Here is a 20,429-nt window from a genome sequence, read left to right on the forward strand (position 1 = left end):
AAAACAACGTAAGTGCAGAATCAGCCCTGGAAGTGAGAACACCTGACTGCAGGAATTGCTGGAAATTATACCATATTACCATAGAGTTTCTAGCATGACATTAGCGTTTTTCTTGGAAGTGATGTAATGCGATCGCATCAAAAGCAATTTTTTACTTTATTTTTCTCCCACCAGCAGCTGGAGTGGTGGTGTGCAATGGGAAACTGCACTTTTGCACTCTTATCACTTGCCCGGTTCACAAATTAAGTGAATATTTGTTTCCGTCCACACTAGGAATCTATAAATATTTTTTCATTTATGCTTTCAGACTTATTCTGTACAAACATTTCTGTTCTGCCTATCATCTTTGCTTGTACTTTTCTTGGTGAACTCTTCACTTCTTTTAGGACATTTTAATTCTATTTTACACTATTCGTTATACACCACTTTTACAGCCCGGTTACATCACCTTTTATGGTATTTAGATATTGTACATCAGGTTATATCAGTTTTCACATTCATCTTGAATTTTGTCAATTCGTTAGGCAAAAAGGATGACTGTAATTTTGTTGCAAGCGCTGAGAAAACATAGAAGAAATTCCCACCTTCGAATCTTACCAGAACAGCCGGGAAATACTTGAGCCGCCATGATTCACAATGGTTATTTAGCTTAATTATCTTCTGCCCTTTTTGCCAAGACTCAAGGCAAATTACAGTGGATAAGTCAAGTACAACCCACAGGATGGGAGCTCCAACAAATAGTACAAAAGGTTTTGGACTACAGAAATCCAAAAAACAAACAGAAATCTAAAAGAGCGCTGAAACAAACTTGAAACAATTAACCCTTCCAGAGCTGTCAAGAAACCTCACGGTTTCACAATACCTTGATCGAGAAAGCCTGCATGGAACAGTGAAGAAACGACCTAGGCTCAACCATGTGATAAGTAGCAATCCAGCACCATAGGCCACAGTCCCTTTACCATTAAAAATTTCTGAACCATTGCATTCCTGGGCAGTACTATTTGCTTGTGCAAAAGAAAAACGTTTCTTTCTTTCTTTCTTTCTTTCTCTTTCTCTCTCTCTCTCTCTTTCTGTCTGCCTTCCTTTCTTCCTTTCTTCCTTCCTTCCTTCAGTCCTGAGTATTCCTTCCTTCCTTCCTTTAGTCCTGAGTATTCCTTCCTTCCTTCCTTCCTTCCTTCCTTCCTTCCTTCCTTCCTTCCTTCCTTCCTTCCTTCCTTCCTTCAGTCCTGAGTATTCCTTCCTTCCTTCCTTCAGTCCTGAGTATTCCTTCCTTCCTTCCTTCCTTCCTTCCTTCCTTCCTTCCTTCCTTCCTTCCTTCCTTCCTTCCTTCCTTCCTTCCTTCCTTCCTTCCTTCCCTTCCCTTCCCTTCCCTTCCCTTCCCTCTTCTTCTTCTTCTTCTTCTTCTTCTCTGCAAGAGAAAAGGGACTGAAGTATCCAGTGAGTCTTGGGATCCAGCAGGATTCGGCCCCCAGACCTCCGGTTGCCCAGTTCCAGCAACGCAGCATTGAAGCTTCCCGGAATCTTAGAAAGGCTTCTCGTTCTTTTTGCAAGCCTTGGACCAAGCCCAGCAGGCCGATGCCAACTGCCCTTTGATTCGAGGGCCTTATGGATACAGAACTGTCATCAGGGCAATTACGTCTTCACCTCCTTGTGTATTTTACACCTGTGAGTGTGTGTGTGTGTGTGTGTTTTATTGCCAAGGTGTGTGTGTTTGCTGTGTGGGAAATTCCCAGGTTTAAAGGCAGCCTTATATCATCCGTTCTGAACTCCTCTGTCACCAGCTGCGGATAATTAAACAGCAGACCAGAGGAGCGCTTGGTTCAGGCCTTGCTGCCATTTCTGAATCAACAGCAGTAAAATGACTCAGGGCCAGAATCCCCCGCACAGCAGAGAGCGCGTGAGCCAGAGCCTCAGGGAAGTGCGCACCTGATGCTGCGCGCATTTCATGTGTGAGCTGGCCACGCCTGTGAAGCAATGCACATGCAGTTGGCATACTGTTCATCATCCTTCTGCCTCCCCACAGATACAGCAGCAACACGGGTTGTACGTAAAGTTGTAGGTGTAAGTGCAGGATTATATATGCGCGTGCTGTCAAGTCACAACCTATTTGCGGTGGCTCTAGCAGGGAAGGAAAAAACATGGGCAGACCTATCCTCCTGAACTGCTGGTATCCAATGATTCAGTGAAAGGGTTTGTTCTGCAGGGCCTGCAAGATGGAGCTCTTCCGCCAGGTCTTCGGAGCAGTTAAGATCTGGGCTCCCCCTTGAGCGAGTAAGACCTATGCTACTCCCTATAACCCCACCCCCGGTGCATGATGTGTTTTCTGTGAGCAGGGAAGGGAGGGGTTTTTAGTCCTCCACCAATATGTTGTATTCGATTTTTCTGTTTTGGGGGGAGCGTTATTGCGGGGCTATTTTATTGTTAATGGGAGAGGCAGGTTGTACATTAAATTATAAATAAAAAGATAAGGTAAAGGTATCTCCCTGTGCAAGCACCAAGTCATGTCTGACCCTTGGGGTGACGCCCTCTAGCATTTTCATGGCAGACTCAATACGGGGTGGTTTGCCAATGCCTTCCCCAGTCATTACTGTTTACCCCCCAGCAAGCTGGGTACTCATTTTACCGACCTCGGAAGGATGGAAGGCTGAGTCTACCTTGAGCCGGCTGCTGGGATCGAACTCTCAGCCTCGTGGTCAGAGCTTCAGACATCATGTCGGCTGCCTTACCACCCTGCGCCACAAGAGGCTCTCTAGATAAGCACATACATTATTAGTCTGTCTTATTTTGGAGCACTGCTGCCTAGGCCGAAAGAAAACGCCCACAGGACATCAGAAAGCCAGCAAGGTCTTTAAATAACGATCGGATCCAACAAAAATAAACAATTGTCCCTCCTGGATGCATTTTAGTGTTTCACCAACTAGCACCGCTACTCTTTATTTTTTCCTCACTGGAAGCAGATCAAGCACGCTTAACTTAGCTAGCAAAATGCAGTCTCCCTATTCAGAGTCAATCTAAATTGGAAGGCCAGTTGGGGAGAGTAAATAATAGGATTTCCAAGAAGCGTACGGGTGGCCACCGCTGGAAACAGGAAGGGCCATCAGTTCAACGCAGCAAGGTAGTTCTTAGGTTCTTACATCTAATGTGTTACTCTGATTGTTTGGCCTTAGATTTAAAGGCTCAGCGAGGTATCTGTGTGGAGTCGCAGGGCGCTTAGCAGATGTTCCCCACAAGGGTCTTTGATCAAAAACAGATCGAAGACAGAAAGGTTTCATGGGCAGCATCCAGCCTGTGGAACAACATAGAATCATAGAATCATAGAGTTGGAAGGGGCCATACGGGCCATCTAGTCCAACCCCCTGCTCAACGCAGGATCAGCCCTAAGCACATGTTGCCTTGGATCGTATTCTTGCAAGAACGCCCATGGCGAGCAGGATTACAAATGCATGCTTACCGCTGCTCACTTCTGGGGAAAGAATTAAAGTTGACCATGCCTGAACTCTGAAAGCCTCTGGATTCCCTCTTCCCCACAAGCATGTCAATCGCTGCACCACACAATGAATTCCTCACTGCAAATGGCTCGTTGGCCATGCTGGTTGCTTGAAAGCGAAACGAGAACCCGCTCCTCCTGAAAAAGCGCACTTGAAACAACATGTTGTGCCATGCGCTCAATGCTCTGCATTTCCCGAGAAGGACCAGTTTTACCACGTTGCTCTGTTTTGCCTGCAGGGTCACCCAGGTTATCTTTTTGCTCACTTGCTATCAAAGGTAGGTGAAGTCAGAGCTACTTCTTGCATAATTCTTCTTCTTATAAATTATGTATCAACCAGGAGTGGTGTAAGGATTTGCGGGGAGCAGCCAGACTAGGGGCAGAGTGCCTTCCCCCACCATGGAAAGGGATATCACTCTGAGTGTACTTAAAGAGAGCAAAGAGGGGAGGAGAAAGGACCCCACCTTGATTCATGGGAGGGGGGCACTGTGCAGGGCCTCTGGAAGCATGGAGCCCGTAGCACATGGCAACATATGCTACACCAGGGGTAGTCAAACTGCGGCCCTCCAGATATCCATGGACTACAATTCCCACGAGCCCCTGCCAGCGTTTGCTAGAACTAGAAAGGGAAGGAGTTTGGGAGAAAAGTCTGCTCCCTTAAAAAAAGAAGAAAAAAAAAGTAAATTTGCAGGAGGATTTCCCCAGAGGTTGTTCCTGCCCAGGCCTAAAGGTGTGGTCTCAGGAGACGCAAGGTAAGAAAATAGAATCACAGAATCATAGAGTTGGAAGGGGCCATACAGGCCATCTAGTCCAACCCCCTGCTCAATGCAGGATCAGCCCAAAGCATCCAAAAAGCATTGCTGAACCAGATTGGGATCTGGTTTGGGATTGGGAAAAGATCCTTCACAGGATCTCCAATGGTGCCTCTGATCCAAATCCAGTAGCAGCTTAGACACCGACAAGATTTTTCAGGTTATAAGCTTTCAAGAGTGAACGCTCCCTGTGTCAGATATTCATTCGAGGAAGGGACCTTGTGCAAATCACATACTCCCTCCAGCATTCTGTTTCTGATTATTTAAAACTGTTCGGCTACAGCACAAAAGCGCTTCTGCCCTGACAGAGTTAGGGCTTTCCCCCCAAAAAAGTGATGCCTTATAAATTGATCGAGTCCAGCACACGCCCCCACGATAGAATAAAATCAGCTCAACGTGCCCGATGACGGCAAACGCATTTATAAAGATCTGTTGCTATTTATAGGCAGATCTGTCAAATTCAAAATAACCTTTGGGGAGTTTGCTTCCCTCCCTCTGTTTGCTGGCGACCACATTTGCTGTCAGATTCTTCGGGTTTAATTGCGGGCCTCTCCAACTTTCCATGAAGACATCTGCGCTGTGGCACACCCTATAATTATAGGGGAAGGGATCTCTATCTTGTGATTCCTGTTGATAGTTGTACTTGACTGGTGTTCGGAGGAGCGTGATGGGGAAGGAGCTATCGTGTTCACTCAACCAAGAAGGCTTGCTACAAATAAATAAATAAGAGACTGAACAGAGAGATGATTTGCCAGAATTGGGGGGAAAGTTGCTTTAAAACTGGCAAACACATCTGAGAGTTGAAACGGCACAAGGGTTAGAACCCGGTCAGCATTGTAACGCAGTTTTGCTCAATTTCACCACAGATCCCACCCCAGATGGCTTCTGTCCACAGAGGTGCCATGATCCCTAAGGCAGCCTTTTGTGGAGAATCAATGTCAAAGATCATCCCTTTTCTCCAGCAGAAAACCTGGCTGAGTTTCTAATCCTAAATCTTTAGCAGTTAGAAGCCCAGCAACTTGCTAAGGCCTCGCATTTGGTGAAAAGTAAGGCTGGCCCTTGAGATGCTAACCATCAGGTGATGGGTTCCCAACTTCAAAATAGGACCTGGAGATCCCCTGGAATTACAGATGATCTCCAGAGGTCAGTTCCCCTGGAGAGCATGGCTTCTTTGGAGGGTGAACTATAATTCCCATGAGCCCTTACCAACACTGGCAATTGTAGTCCATGGACATCTGAAGAGCCACAGTTTGACCACCCCTAGGCTAGGGCATGAATTGCTTCCAGATAGAGATATTGTCCGCCATCTTGATATCATGTTGTTGCTCTAAATTTGTTTTGATGGCTGATTTTAGGGGATTTTACTGTATTTTATTGATTGTGTAAACTGCCGCGAGACATTTGAGAGTGGTGGTATATGAATAAATAATTTGTGTCATTGCTTCCAATACTTGGCAAAAACCAAAGTGGGAGGCATCATCTTCTACCTAAGAGGCCTTCTCGTTCACAGGAGGGATATGTTCTGGATAGTGCCTGCTGCAAACCGTTCATGCAATAATTACTGAGAAAATGCATTTCTCCGTTTTAGGACTACACTATTCATTTGTAGGCAAAGGTTAGTGAATGACAATAGATCTGTCTAATTAGCCAAGATTACTTTAATTGGGTGACAGCCTTTAAAAAACATGGCTGGCTAACATCTCACAAGCTCCCCCACCACCCACCAGGGCTGGCTGCATGTCTACCCGTGAGTCTTTTGATCCTGAGCAGAATCTACCATGTTATAATTAAGAGGAGAGCTCCACTTGTCTCAGATCACAGGCTATCGAATGCCACAATCTGGTACAGAAGTTATTTCCTACACAAAGCCACACCAGAACAACTTTGCAGCCCACAGACGTTCGCTTCTGGAGGCAACTAATGATAAAATCTGGGGCTTGCTCTCCTTTGCCAAACTGTTTTGTTTTTGTTTTTGGATTTCGGTGAGGCTTTTTCTGTTTGGAACTGGGAGGGGGCCTGCCTTTGTGAAGGGGGTGGGGGAAGCCAGGGGTGGGAGGTCTGCTCAATGACTGTAACGTTCGGGGGGTTTCCCCTTCACTTTTTGAGAGCTTCCTTAGAGGTTCTTCCAAAAGACGGCAGCCTTCCAAGTTCAAAGGCTCACAAAAACCACACTCCAGTGCAGCTGAAGGCCTCAATGGCATCGAGAGGTAGGACGTTTTTGGAAACCTTGAAGGCCAACCCAAACGAAACACATGTCAGCGTTGTTTACGTTGCTGATATTATTGGGCGTGCTGGGAGAAACCTTTGATTTCTTTCTCTCCAGAAAAGAAACATGCTCGAAGGAGAAAAGAAAGGCAAATGAAAACATGACTGGTGCCCTAAATTCTATCCAAAGTTTAAAAACAGCCACACACACATTCACACACACACACAGGAGAGGGAGGGAGAATTTAAAAATCACGTCTGCTGAGTACCCAGAGCGTTGCATAAACACACACCCCAGCCCCACTTATTGTGTCTCAGTCTATTGTATTCCAGAGCCTCTTGTGGCGCAGGGTGGTAAGGCAGCAGAAATGCTGTCTGAAGCTGTCTGCCCATGAGGCTGGGAGTTCAATCCCAGCAGCCGGCTCAAGGTTGACCCATCCTTCCGAGGTCGGTAAAATGAGCATCCAGCTTGCTGGGGGGTAAACGGTAATGACTGGGGAAGGCACTGGCAAGCCACCTCGTATTGAGTCTGCCATGAAAACGCTAGAGGGCATCACCCCAAGGTTCAGACATGACTCGGTGCTTGCACAGGGGATACCTTTACCTTTCACTATTGTATTCCATCTCATCCTTTAAATCAGTTTTTTCCACCAGGGTTTCGAGAAACCCTGGGGTTTCTTGATGGCCCTGGAAGGGGTTCCTCAAAGGGTGGGAGTTAATTAATTTTACATTTTTTTAAATTGTTAAGCATTTATCGGGTGATATGACCATATATGGTCATGTCATCATGCCTCCTCTCCCAATATGGTCAATGATGGGCCTGGAGGGGAGGCTGCTTGAAATCATGTTGTTCCTCCCCAGAACTCAGGGTCACGTGGCTCAGTGACTTCAGAACTCTGTAGCTCAGCTATGGCACCTGCCCCATGTTCCAGGAAACTGAGCTATTTCTTTAGATATTGGAATATTTTCATCGTTACTATGGGCCCAAGATTTTTAAAAAATGGTTTAACTTATTAAAACACAACACGAGTGGACCATGAGGATTGCATTATGGTTGTACAGATGTGCATGCAGCTATAAGAGCTGCTGGCCTGGTCCATGCCACTGTTGAATGTTAAGCCATGAAATAAAACTCCCCATAACGGAAGAAGAAGAGTTGGTTCTTATATGCCACTTTTTTCTACCCAAAGGAGTCTCAAAGCAGCTTCCATTCACCTTCCCTTTCCTCTCCCCACAACAGACCCCCTGTGAGGTGGGTGAGGCTGAGAGAGCCCTGATATCACTGCTCGATCAGAACAGCTTTCTCAGTGCTGTGGCGAGCCCAAGGTCACCCAGCTGGCTGCATGTGGGGGAGTGGGGAATCAAACCCAGCATGTCAGATTAGAAGTCCGCACTCCTAACCACTACAACCAAACTGGCTCTCAAACCAAGGTGCTCCAAAGTACTCTGGTGAGTCAATGGACTTCCTTGTGGCCTCCCATCCACACCCTAACTGGGGCCAGCCCTGCTGAGATTCTGAGGTCTGACAAGATCAGGTTAGCCTGAGCCATGTGGGACCTCATACTTTGGAGAAAGGCTGGCTCCCCTAGGACTCCCACTGCTCTCTGGAAGTCCTCATCTGGACCAGGGCCTGCTTTAGAAACAGAAGAGGCCTCAAAGAACTTTATCTGGCCTTCTGGTCCCTAGAATCGATTCAGGTCCTCAGCATCCCACATAGCTAACATATTAAATCACTGTATGGAAAGGAGCCAACTGTATCATTAACATTTCTGTTCCTGCTGCTTTATTTATTTATGCCTGACCATCGATAAAGGCAGCGATGCCGAAATGCGCCTGGTCAGTGGTGGCGTTGGGGTTTTAATTGTATTAAATATTAATATTCCATTTTACAACACGTTTTACCCTACAGAGGCTTGCGCACCTTTTCCTTATTTTGACCATTTTTTTCGGGGGGGGGGAGGCATCCAGGTTAAGAGCCATGCTGTCCTTCAGGCTGCCCTTCAAGGCAACGCATAGACTGTCAATGCATCAGTCACTCAGGTTCAAAGTGCAGCAGCACAACTGATGTTGGAGCTTAAGCTAGGCATGAATCTATTCTCCTCACTGGCTGTCAGGAATGCTCTAGGCTGAACCTGTATTGAGCAGGGAGTTGGACCAGAATGGCAGGAAGGGATGTAGAATCATAGAATCATAGAATCATAGAGTTGGAAGGGGCCATACAGGCCATCTAGTCCAACCCCCTGCTCAACGCAGGATTAGCCCTAAGCATCCTAAAGCATCCAAGAAAAGTGTGTATCCAACCTTTGCTTGAAGACTTCCAGTGAGGGGGAGCTCACCACCTCCTTAGACAGCCTATTCCACTATTGAACTACTCTGACGGTGAAATTTTTTTTCCTGATATCTAGCCTATATCGTTGTACTTGAAGTTTAAACCCATTACTGCGTGTCCTCTCCTCTAGTGTTTGTGCTAGTGTTTGTCTCTTGTGGCTGTTCCTTGCATCCCCAGGGAATTGCTGATCACCACTGTGGGATGGGAGGTGAAGTTCCTCCAGGCCAGTCTGGATTCTGGAGATTTTGGGTGGCGATGGCGATCACTTGGGCATGAAATTGGGGTCACAGTGGGAGGGCAGGTAGTTGTGAGTTCCTGCAATGTGCAGGGAGTTGGACTAGATGACCATGGAGGTCCCTTCCAACTCTACGATTCAATGATTCGGTTAAAACCAACAAGATATCTATGGTATAAGACACGACAGCCAAAGCTCCCTTTGTCAGATGTCTCTAAGACTCTCAGAAGTTTATACTCTCAAAATCTTGTTGGTCATCAAGGTGTTACTGGACTTGAACCCAATAATTGGTGGTTTAGGCCTAATAAGGCCCCTTTCCCAGCTTGGATGGTGCTGCCACCATGGTTTCCCCCATGCTCAGGTAAATGTGCTTCTAGCCCCATGGTGTGGCTTCTCAACATCTCTACAAATCACGCAAGCAACAGACCTCCCAAGATGCTGAGCACTGTTTGCGTGGTTTGTAAATGTGCCAGGAAGCCTGACCGTGGGTGGGAACGTTCACACATACCTAGAACAGCATGGGGGCAAGCAGAGAGGATAGAACAGCTGTGCCAGGAAAGGTTTATGTCGAGGAGGGACCCATGACAGACTGTAAAGTAATGGCCACATTTCATGTTTAACCGCCTCCCACCGACCTCTGAGAAAGATGAGAATTATTTTGATTTTTATCAATAGGAAGCTGGTGCTAAGAGGCGTTATGGAGTAGCCTTGGACAAGTCACCAAGTCCATGACTGTAAACCAGGGGTAGTCAAACTGCGGCCCTCCAGATGTCCATGGACTACAATTCCCAGGAGGCCCCTGCCAGCTGGCAGGGGGCTCCTGGGAATTGTAGTCCATGGACATCTGGAGGGCCGCAGTTTGACTATCCCTGCTGTAAAGCAACATGAACCCTCATCTCCCAAGGTCAAAGCTGGTGCAACTCCCTGATCCACACCAGCTGCTCAGAATGATCATACTTGGATAGAAATGCGGTTCCAAGAGAGAAAGGGACTGGGAAGGATCAGGCAATGTTGTGTCTATGTTAAGTCTTACCAAGAAGTACCCATACACTTAACTTCTTCCTCCATGGGGGTTAAATATGCTTATCTTGGGTATTTCTTTTCCTTTGCGAGATTTCTTTTGCAACAAGATTTCGGTTGCCCCAAAGCACCATTGGGCCTCCCTTTGCACAGCAGAACAGGTGGCAGAGGAAAGTGCTATTGAGTCTCAGCCGGCATATGGTGACCCTGAAGGGTTTTCAAGGCAACAGATGTTCAGAGGTGGTTTGGCCATGGCCTGAATCTGCACAGCAACTCTGGACTTCCTTGGTGGTCTCTCATCCATGAACTCACCAGGGCTGACCCTGCTTAGCTTCTGAGATCTGATGACATTGGGCTAGCCTGGCCCATCCAAGCCACGTCAGATGTTCATAGATGGTTTGCCATTGCCTGCCTCTGTGTAGCAACCCTGGACTTCCTTGGAGGAGGGGGGTCCCTCATCCAAGTACTAACCAAGGCTGACCTTGCTTAGCTTCCAAGATCTGATGACATGGAGCTAGCCTGGGTCACCCAAGCCACGTCAGATGTTCATAGGTGGTCTGCCATTGTCTGGACTTCCTTGGCCTCCCATCCAAATACCAGCCAGAGCTGATCCTGCTTAGCTTCTGAGATCTGATGAGATCAAGCTAGAGCAGGCGATCCAGTTCAGAGCAGATTGGGCCTTTGGCAATCTGGATTCCAGTCCCAGGAGAGCTAGGAACTTGTACAAGAGACTTGGCCGAACCCCCCATCTCCTTATCAATAAAACGGGAACAGTCGTCACCTTCCTGCAGAGGATGACCGAGAGGATTAAACATTAAGCGGAACAAATTGCTTTACGACCGTAGTTATTTCCAAAATGGAGGGCAGCTAGATGCAGGCCCCGATTAAACGTTGTATCAAATGAGCGACAAAGATGTGTGAAATCGGGGGGCCGCCGCCCAGTTATGAAAACATCTTGGCACGATAAGCAGAGGAGGTGGATAAGGCTGCAGAACGCCAAGCTTCTTATCTCATGGCAACAGGCACAGGGCTTGATTAGAACTAATGTATGTATTCAAAGGGCAGATTCCTGTTTGGTTCAGCAGCAAGATGTGCCCTTACAGCTTTGCTCACTGGTGGATGCGAGTTTTACCTTTGGCATTTGAAACCCTCCCTGTAGCCTGTTCATAGTTAAGAATCGGAGCTCGCACGTCAACTTGTCTGAGCCGTCGAAAGACAGAAATGAAGCAGAAGAAGCAGATGGAAGTATTGTTATAAAGACTGCACCAATAAAGACCAACATCCTAGATGTTCTCAGGTGTGTCGTTCTTTCCACGTGTAGCTCAAAGGATGGCAACCCAAATGTTCTCACTTTCAGCAACGTTCTCAAGGAAGAACATGTTCGTTCCGACAAGAGGAATCCTGTGCCGCATAAAGACCAACAGCTTTATAGGGGCATCCGGTGGAAAGGTTTCGGCCAGAGATTCAGAGGGCAGCTGTCTTTGTCCGCTGGGAAAGAGCTAGATTTGAGTTCAGTAGCACTTTCTTAGAAGCACAGAGTTGGAAGGGGCCATCCAGGCCATCTTGTCCTACCCCCTGCTCCGTGCATCCAGGAGAAGTCTCTGTTCAGATGCTGCTTAAAGAAAAATAGACCTGGAAGGGACCATCCAGGCCATCTTGTCCTACCCTCTGCTCCATGCATCCAGAAGTATCTGTCCAGATGCTGTTTAAAGACCACCAGTGTGTGTGTGTGTGTGGGGCTCAGCACCTGTTTAGGCAGCCAATTCCACTGCTGAACTACTCTGACTATGGAAAAAAAAATTTCCTGGTATCTAACCGATACTGTTTTATAAATAGTTAAAAGGCATTGTTGCGGGTCCAGTCCTGTGCTCCCAGCCCCCCACCAAGTGACGACCTTTCAGATACTTCAAGAGAGCAATCCTGTCCCTTTTCAACCTCCTCTTTTCCAGGCTGAACATTCCCAAGCCCCTCAGCCTTTCATCAGAGGGCCTCATCCCCAGACCCTGGATCCTTCTCGTTGCTCTCCTCTGCGCCCTCTCAATTTTCTCCACATCCTTTCTGAAGTGAGGCCTCCAGAACTGCACACAGTACTCCAGGTGCAGTCTAACCAATGCAGTGTATAGCAGGACGATGACAACTTGCGATTCTTAGCAGACAGCAAGATTTTCAGGGTATAAGCTTTTGAGACCCAAATCTCCCTTTGTGAGATCCAAGGCAGAACGAAGATCCCCGAGTCCTTGTCTCCCAGTCGGAAGGTGGAAGGGGTGTTGCAAAATGGATGCAAAGGTATGGTGTGCATTGCAATGAACTGGATTAGAGGAGATGTGCAATCCCTCCCCCACCTTCTGCCTGGAATACAAGGGCTCAGGGATCCACATTCCAGCTGGTATCTGACAAAGGGAGTTTTGAGTCTTGAAAGCTAATACCCCGTAAATCTTATTGGTCTCTCGGGTGTTACAAGAGTTGAATCCAGCCTTTCTGCCACAATGAACCCAGTAGTCTTCAGGGTACGAGAAGAATTTTAAAATTTGTTTTAGTCGCAAGACACAAAAAAACGGCTGCCTCTCTGAATTCCATTCTGGTGAAACTTTGGCAGAGAGGGGGAAACTGTAGCGCAGACTCGTTCTATTGCTATTGAACGTCTTTTGCGATTCTGTTTTAGTGGCGCAAATGGTTAAAATTTTACCGGAATGTGAGATTTTGACCAATATTTTGCATGGGAGATGATTTTTATTTGCGGTAAATTGCCTTGGGAACCCATTAGGCCAAACGCCATCGTATAAATTTTAATGTCAATACAATTACGGGAACAGTTACTGGCATTGGTAATGCTTCTCTGGCTGCAAGGTTGAACTGATTAATCTGCGCAGTCAATCAGCACAAAGCACAATTCAGCAGGAAGGTTGTCTGGGCAAGCCTCCCTTGAAAATAATCGGAACAGCACAAAAGTAGTAGGGGCGGGCATGGATTGGTTCACGGGCCAACATTCGGCACAAATGTGGCTTGGTTCGGAGCCCCAGACTGATGTTCGGGGAAGACGCCTTCCCTGAATGTTTACCAGTCCCTATTAGTTCAGGCCGTGTAAGCAGCTGAGTGGTGCTGGTCTTCAGCTGTCTTGTTGTTTAAATGGCTGCCAGCCATTTCAGCCTAACAGCTGATAGGAGCACCCATCGAACTGTTAGCCTGAAATGGATAGTATGTATGCACATGCCTCACTGTTAGGCTGAAATGGCAGTGAGCCATTTAGCCCATCCATTTAGCTTCTTCCCGCTTTAAAGTAGGTGAAGCAAAATGGATTGGTTTAATGGCATATAGCCATTTAAACCCTAACAGCTGATGAGCAGGCCTACCCTGCTGTTAGGCTTAAATGGCTGGCAGCCATTTCATTGGTTGGGTTTTTCCACAGTAATGGTAAGGCAATTTTAGCTCGGAGAGAGAAGTGAGATGCAGAGAAATCTGCTCTTTGTCTTCTTGAGGCAGGAGGACTTAAAATGACTTTCAATACGGTCAATTAATCAAATGCTCAGATATCTCTCAATCTCAGCATAAACCAAGACCCAGCTGGTAACTAATAAGAGCAAGCGTATAGAGCTGTGTTGACATGTGAAATCCTTGCCAATTGTTCGATTATGGAGGAATGCTTAAAACTCAACATGAATGAACTTGCAGCTTCATCAAAGGTCTGACCAAGAACTGGGTTTGATAACGTAATCCAAGGGCTTCCACTTCTCTTTTCCATAGCAGAACCCATGTGCTGTTTATCGGCACAATGCAAGGAGGAGTTCACGAAATGCAGCTTTCTCTAAAACTGCCTCTCTCGAAGCTGTGTCTGCTACATTTTTAGGATTTATATTCCATCCTTCCCTACGGAGCTCAAAGAGATGTTTTAGTCTCACAATAGCAAGGTGGGATAACTTAGGCCTTGAGATACTGACTTTTTGATGCAGTATGGTTCATGATTTAGCAAAGAATTGTATCTAGGTTTCCTTGGTCCAGTCTGTTCATGACCTCATCACACTGGAAATCCCCTTCCATACATGAGTCTGTATCATCATTACCTTCAGGAGGTCTCAGAGAAGATCGAGGATACTAATGAAGTCTGAGGGGAAGGAACAGAAAGAGATGGGGCCTTGATGTCTTAGTCCAGGGGTAGTCAAACTGCGGCCCTCCAGATGCCCATGGACTACAATTCCTAGGAGCCCCCTGCCAGTGAATGCTGGCAGCGGGCTCCTGGGAATTGTAGTCCATGGACATCTGGAGGGCCGCAGTTTGACTACTCCTGTCTTAGTCAAAGAGATTTCTGGGCCTTGGCGTGCCAACTAGGCCCCTGCTGAAGAAACAGGCCCATGGCTACCCAGACGAGTAACACAGGAGTACGGAGAATCGGAGCTACTGCTTCTCAGTATCTTACTATAGTTGTGGCAAAAGTGTGATATATCTCATGAGAAGGCTTGAAATCTGGTGTTCTTTGAATTATTCTGTCTGTGATGGCATTGGAAATCTTCAAATACAGAACAGCTGTCAAAATGTATCCTTCAGTACGCCCAGGAACCTCTTCTAGGAATACAGTTTCTATAATTAGGTGGTGGTTGTTTTTTGGGGGGAACCTTTTCTTCATTTCCTCTATTCTGGTTCGAAAGCAGGGCTGTGGAAAATGTAATTTTCAGTTCGGTTAAATAAAATGTTTGGAAAAGATCAAGCCCGTAATCATATTTCAATTTGAAAAGAAAGTGTTCGGCTAGGAGGGAAAACAAGTGAACGGCGTTGGTGGTAATTTATTGTGTTTCTGACAGCCTCGTAGTTCTGAGAGCCAAACCCTCAAAATGCCTGTAGGACATGATGGAATGCAGAAGCAGGTTTCCGAAGGCATACATGAGAGGCGTCCATCACACCAGCAGCCTGGCTTCAAGTCGGAGGGCAAGGCCTTGGCTGAAGTGTGAATGCAGATTTCGAAAGACAACTCATTTCTCAGCCTTGTATGTTTTAAGTAGGATGTATGGTAAAGACTGGGGAAGGCACTGGCAAACCACCCCGTATTGAGTCTGCCAAGAAAACGCTAGAGGGCATCACCCCGAGGGTCAGACATGACCCGGTGCTTGCACAGGGGATACCTTGACCTTTACCTTTTTATGCCCTCCAGCACCACTCCAAGAAATGTTGATTCTTTTGTTGAATCTCTTAGGTTCCCTCAAAATACCTGGAAAACAAATCCCAGTAGGTTTGAACTTCACTCCAGGTGAAAGCCTATGACAACATTCTCCTAAATTCTGTGGACATTATAGAGATTCTTCCAGTTCCTCTGGAAATATGTTGTTTTATCTTCTCAAGTGTACCCCTCCCCCAATTTGCTTCATGTCTCTTCCAATTTATGGCAATCTTATGAATTAATGACCTCCCAAATGTCCTATTATTGACAAACTTACTTGGTTCTCACTAACTGAGGGGCTTCCTTTATCGAGTCCATCTATCTAATATGGAATCTAACTCTTTGCCTGCTGCCTTCAATTTCCCCTAGTTTGATTGCCTTTTCCAGTGAGCCTTATCTTCTTGTGATAGGACCAAGTGACATAGACATGATGCCCAAACAAAACACAGGCATAAAAGTCTTGCTCTCAGGTGAGCTCAATGCAAAGTGTTCTGAGGATTTCCTCACATGTCCCGCTCACTTAACGACTGGGAGTGTTTTGCACCTTGAATGTGAACGCCCAATAGGTACAGATCAAACTTTCTCAGTCAGGACTTCGTGAAACTTTGGGGTTTCTTGACGGGGTTGCTGAATGGTGGAGAGTGTCTTGGCTGTCCGAGTTGGAATAGGGCCAGATGTGTGGAAGCACATCTGTGTACATGCTCACCTGGCGCCCCTCCCCTCCCCACCCCCTCCAGACTTATCATTGGGTATTGGGGGAGGGCGACATGACCATATAGGGTCATAGAATCATAGAGTTGGAAGGGGCCATACAGGCCATCTAGTCCAACCCCCTGCTCAACGCAGGATTAGCCCTAAGCATCCTAAAGCATCCAAGAAAAGTGTGTATCCAACCTTTGCTTGAAGACTGCCAGTGAAGTCTTCCAGTGAAGTCATAAAGGTAAAGGTAAAGGTATCCCCTGTGCAAGCACCAAGTCATGTCTGACCCTTGGGGTGACGCCCTCCAGCGTTTTCATGGCAGACTCAATACGGGGTGGTTTGCCAGTGCCTTCCCCAGTCATTACCGTTTACCCCCCAGCAAGTTGGGTACTCATTTTACCGACCTCGGAAGGATGGAAGGCTGAGTCAACCTTGAGCCGGCTGCTGGGATCGAACTCCCAGCCTCATGGGCAGAGTTTCAGACTGCATGTCTGCTGCTTTACCACTCTGCGCCACAAGAGGCTCATATAGGGGTCATATCACCCGATAAAAGTTTAACAAATTTTAAAAAATATATTAAAAATTAATTAACTCCCACCCATTCGCGAAACCCTGGTTGAGAAAGCCCGCCGTACGGTTTTCCAGGCAAAGAGGCAAATAAGTCAAGCGACAATTTTGGCAGCGCTTTCCACTTCCCCCTGTCTAAAGAGGTGCAAAGTGAGAACTGGACTGCAATTTGTAGGTCAGGTGAGCTTTATCGACCGAAGATGACTCACGCAAGTCACCAACTTCCCTACAGCGTAGCCTCGCTGATATGCCAACTCGCTTCGGCTCAATGTTTGAAGCAGCTTTGGAGTTACAGGTTAGGAAAACAAAAAACAGGCCTATCGCAACCCTCTTTTCCCCCTGCCAAGGAAATTATCACTCTCTCTTTCTTCCAGCTAAAAATACGCACATTTGTAGCCAAGCTGGCGCATTCACCGCACACACCGACACGCGATGAGTCACCCTTGATCTTTTTGATAGTGTATTTGCCAGGCTATTAGTAGCGATAGTAAATATTTATATCCCGCTAACAGCCGGTGCCTCCGAGCACACTAAACTGTTACACCTCTTTTAGGCAACGGTGCTGGTGGTGGGTGGGGGGAGAACGCAAAAAAGAAGAGGTTGGGGAAAGAACGGCAAGACTCAGCACTTTGCTTCTTAGGACAAAAATAACTCTCCTGCTCTTTTTATGGGCATCTCGGGACTGAGATTGGAGTTTTCTCATGGCCCATCTTAGGAAGAAATGAGAGAAAAGCAGAAGGCTTCTATAGGCCTCAGAGTAGGGAGGGTGGGTCAATCCCCTTCTCCAAGCATTGCTTCTGTGTTTATTGTGTGGCTCCAGAAAATATCCTTGCGGAGCCAGAGGATGCAGAATTGGATGACACAGCCCAATTTGGTTGGATCTCAGAAGTTAAGCAGGGCCGGCACTTGGATGAGGGATCACCCAGGAAGACTCTGCAGAGGACGGAAATGGCAAACCACCTCTGCTTCTCACTTGCCTCAAAAAGTCAGAGAAGTCAACAGTAATTTTGTTTTACTAGCAAAAAAAAAAAAAAAAGGATGTTCGGTATTATTACATTTGTGCCTCCCCCCCCCAAATCCAATTCATCCAGTTAATGCATTTGTTAAAAGCCTCAAATGTCCATCAATGGGGCTGCCATTAGTTAGTTGTGACTTGGCAGCACATATGGGCAAAGACAAGCCTCAGCTTTCACTAGTCCTCTGAGACAGATGGGCCAAACGGCTGCCTGAGAGAGCTGCTGATGTCTGGCAATATATCCAATGGCTCTTGGTGTAGAGAGCTAGCTTGGTCCAGTGGTTAGGAGTGCGGACTTCTTCTAATCGGGCTAGCTGGGTTGATTCCATGCTCCTTCACATGCAGCCAGCTGGGTCACCTTGGGCTCGCCACAGCACTGATAAAGCTGTTCTGACTGAGCAGGAATATCAGGGCTCTCTCAGCCTCACCTACCTCACTGGGTGTCTGTTGTGGGGAGAGCAAAGGGAAGGTGACTGTAAGCTGCTTTGAGACTCCTTTGGGTAGAGAAAAGCAGCATCTAAGAACTAACCTTCTTTAGTAATCTCAGGGCTCTCTCAGCCTCCCCTCCCTCACAGGGTGTCTGTTGTATGGAGAAGAAGGGAAGGCGATTGTAAACTACTTTGAGACTCCTTCTGGTAGAGAAAAGCGGCATATAAGAACCAACTCTTCTTCTTCTTGGATGCTTATCTATTGGGCATCTGTTGACTGGGGAAAGCTGTGTTCCACAATGACCACTTGAGGGCAGCTATGTTGAAAGCTACATTCCAGCAAATCCCGGACAAGGAAAGAGGGGAACCCTTTCCTTGGTGAGATTCGCTTTATCCTTGGTGCCCCAATACTTCCCTGTCACCTGGTCAACTCCACCTAACTTGCATCACCTTGACCCGGTAGCTAGAGTCAGAAGACCCTGTGAAATCCCGTCTGCACGCTTTCTCATTAACACTCCAAAGGGTTCATGTTCCGGAAAAGGTTAGGCTACTGGAGATCACAGATACTACAGAATAGCTAATTGAATGATTTATGGGTGGGCTATTTTATACAGCTTGGAAATTTCACAGTTGTTCTTTGAATTGGCTACGGTGGATGAATTAAACGTATTCCCTTTTCTTCCCTTTCCGCATAAAAGACAGGGAAGGAAAGAATCTGATTTGGGCACTGTAACACATCTGCTTCTGTTCTCCTGCTCCCACATTAACTAATGACATTACATTTCTTTCACTACTCACATGTTTTCCTTTTCTGCTCCGACGTTTATTCCGAAGGTGAGAAAATCAGAAGTATTTGCTAGTCGCCATCCGTCTGGTGGGGAAAATCCCACGAGCGTTTGGCTGCCCACAGAACATGAACTTAAGGGGACACCTATGAGTTCGTGAAATAATAATTTGATTGGATTGTCTGACTGAATGTAGCAGAGACAGGAGTGGGCCGTTAAAGCCTGCCAACAAAACTAGCAGAAATTAACAGAGTCACTAGAACAGCAGTACCTTAGAGCAGTGGTCCCCAACCTGCGGGCCACGGCCCGGTGCCGGGCCGCAAAGGCCATGGCGCCGGGCCGCGGGTCCCTCTCCCCGCCCCCCCCACAGTAAAAAACTTCCCAGGCCGCAAGCTTGCGGCCCGGGAAGTTTCTTACTGCAGGGGGGGGGAGAGGGAATCAGGACCGCGTATGCGCGCATGGACGATACGCGGGTGCGGCCGCGCATGCGCGATGCGCAGGCGGGGCAGTTGCCCTGCCGGTCCCCAGGCTAAAAAAGGTTGGGGACCACTGCCTTAGAGCAGTAGTCCCCAACCCCGGTCCGGGGACCAGTCAGTACCGGGCTGCGGCTCCTCCTCATTCTCCCCAGCTGCTTTGTTGGGGGCTGCCCTGCCACTCTGAAGCCGGCTCACCTTTGGTGCTCTCCAGCAGCTGCCATGGCTGGGGCTCCCCCTTGGCATGGCACCGCGCAGCTGCTGCTGGCAGCGCCCCCCAGCGAGCGATGGGAAGTCAGGGGCTCCAGGGGGAAAGCAAGCAGAGCAGGGGCGGCAGCAGCAACGTCCCTCAGCAAAAGACTACCCCCCCCCCCGGGCATCAATAAAATTGTAAAGCGTTGACCGGTCCCCAGTAATAAAAAGGTTGGGGACCACTGCCTTAGAGCCCAAGAAGATTTGGGTGGTAGGAGCAAAGGGGCCTTTGCTTCTGGAAAGCTTATTGTCTTGATCTCCAAGTTGCTGCTAGACTCAAAATCTAGCTGCTGTACTGCAGACCAACAAAACTAACATTTCCACTATGGTTAGTGGCTGTTTTATGGTTCCAGGGCTATTCTGATGTTGTTGATTTCTCGATCCGGGGCAGCCAAGCCCAATGGCAACTCGCCCAGGTGGTCTAGAACCCAAGGAGTAGACTGGAGAGAGATCTTGCTGACGTTGCATATTTTGCACCCTTTGGAATGGTCAACCGTAACTTTTCTTGGGCAGGACAAAGTCAATGTTAGCTCGGTTCTCAGAGCTTTCAAAATGGCATGGTTGTGTGACTTCCTAGACCTGATTAAGAATAAGTAATAAGTGTGTCAGACTTAAAAATCAGGGAGCTGTTATCGGAGGAACCCTCTTAAAAGACCAGCAGAGAGGCGTCTCTTTGTACAAAGACTTGCTATCTCCAGTGTCAGATGCCAGATGCTCTCCTGGGTTTGGGTAAGTGTGAGGGGAGGCTCCCACAGTGTGCTCCCCTCTCCTGCTGACACTGTGGGGGTGCCTGGCAACCCTAATATGCAATTGTGATCTTTCAGCAATCCCCCCTCCGATGGCTATTCCAGATGCCTTTCCTGTCACTAATTTTCTTACCTAAAGTGTTGTTCACCCTTGGTGAGCAAGCACATGGAAAACTTGTTGTTCTCTCTCTCTCTCTCTCTCTCTCTCTCTCTCTCCATCCACCGAGATC

At 47.4% G+C, this 20,429-nt stretch overlaps 1 protein-coding gene and 1 long non-coding RNA gene across 2 annotated transcripts in view; both read right to left on the reverse strand.

Annotated features, from left to right (window-relative positions):
• The window catches only part of CFAP299 (cilia and flagella associated protein 299), a 223,368-nt gene that overhangs the window by 63,343 nt on the left and 139,596 nt on the right, over nt 1-20,429 (reverse strand). The gene's annotated exons all lie outside the window — the stretch shown is intronic.
• The window catches only part of LOC143819424 (uncharacterized), a 6,306-nt gene continuing 482 nt past the window's right edge, over nt 14,606-20,429 (reverse strand). Inside the window, exons 2-3 of the long non-coding RNA XR_013224966.1 lie at nt 18,742-18,874; nt 14,606-14,733 (exon numbers count right to left, since the gene is read on the reverse strand). This is a non-coding gene — a long non-coding RNA (uncharacterized LOC143819424). The remainder of the gene's footprint in view (nt 14,734-18,741; nt 18,875-20,429) is intronic.

Source organism: Paroedura picta, chromosome 10, assembly GCF_049243985.1.
Source record: "Paroedura picta isolate Pp20150507F chromosome 10, Ppicta_v3.0, whole genome shotgun sequence".
Taxonomy (NCBI): Eukaryota; Metazoa; Chordata; class Lepidosauria; order Squamata; family Gekkonidae; genus Paroedura; species Paroedura picta.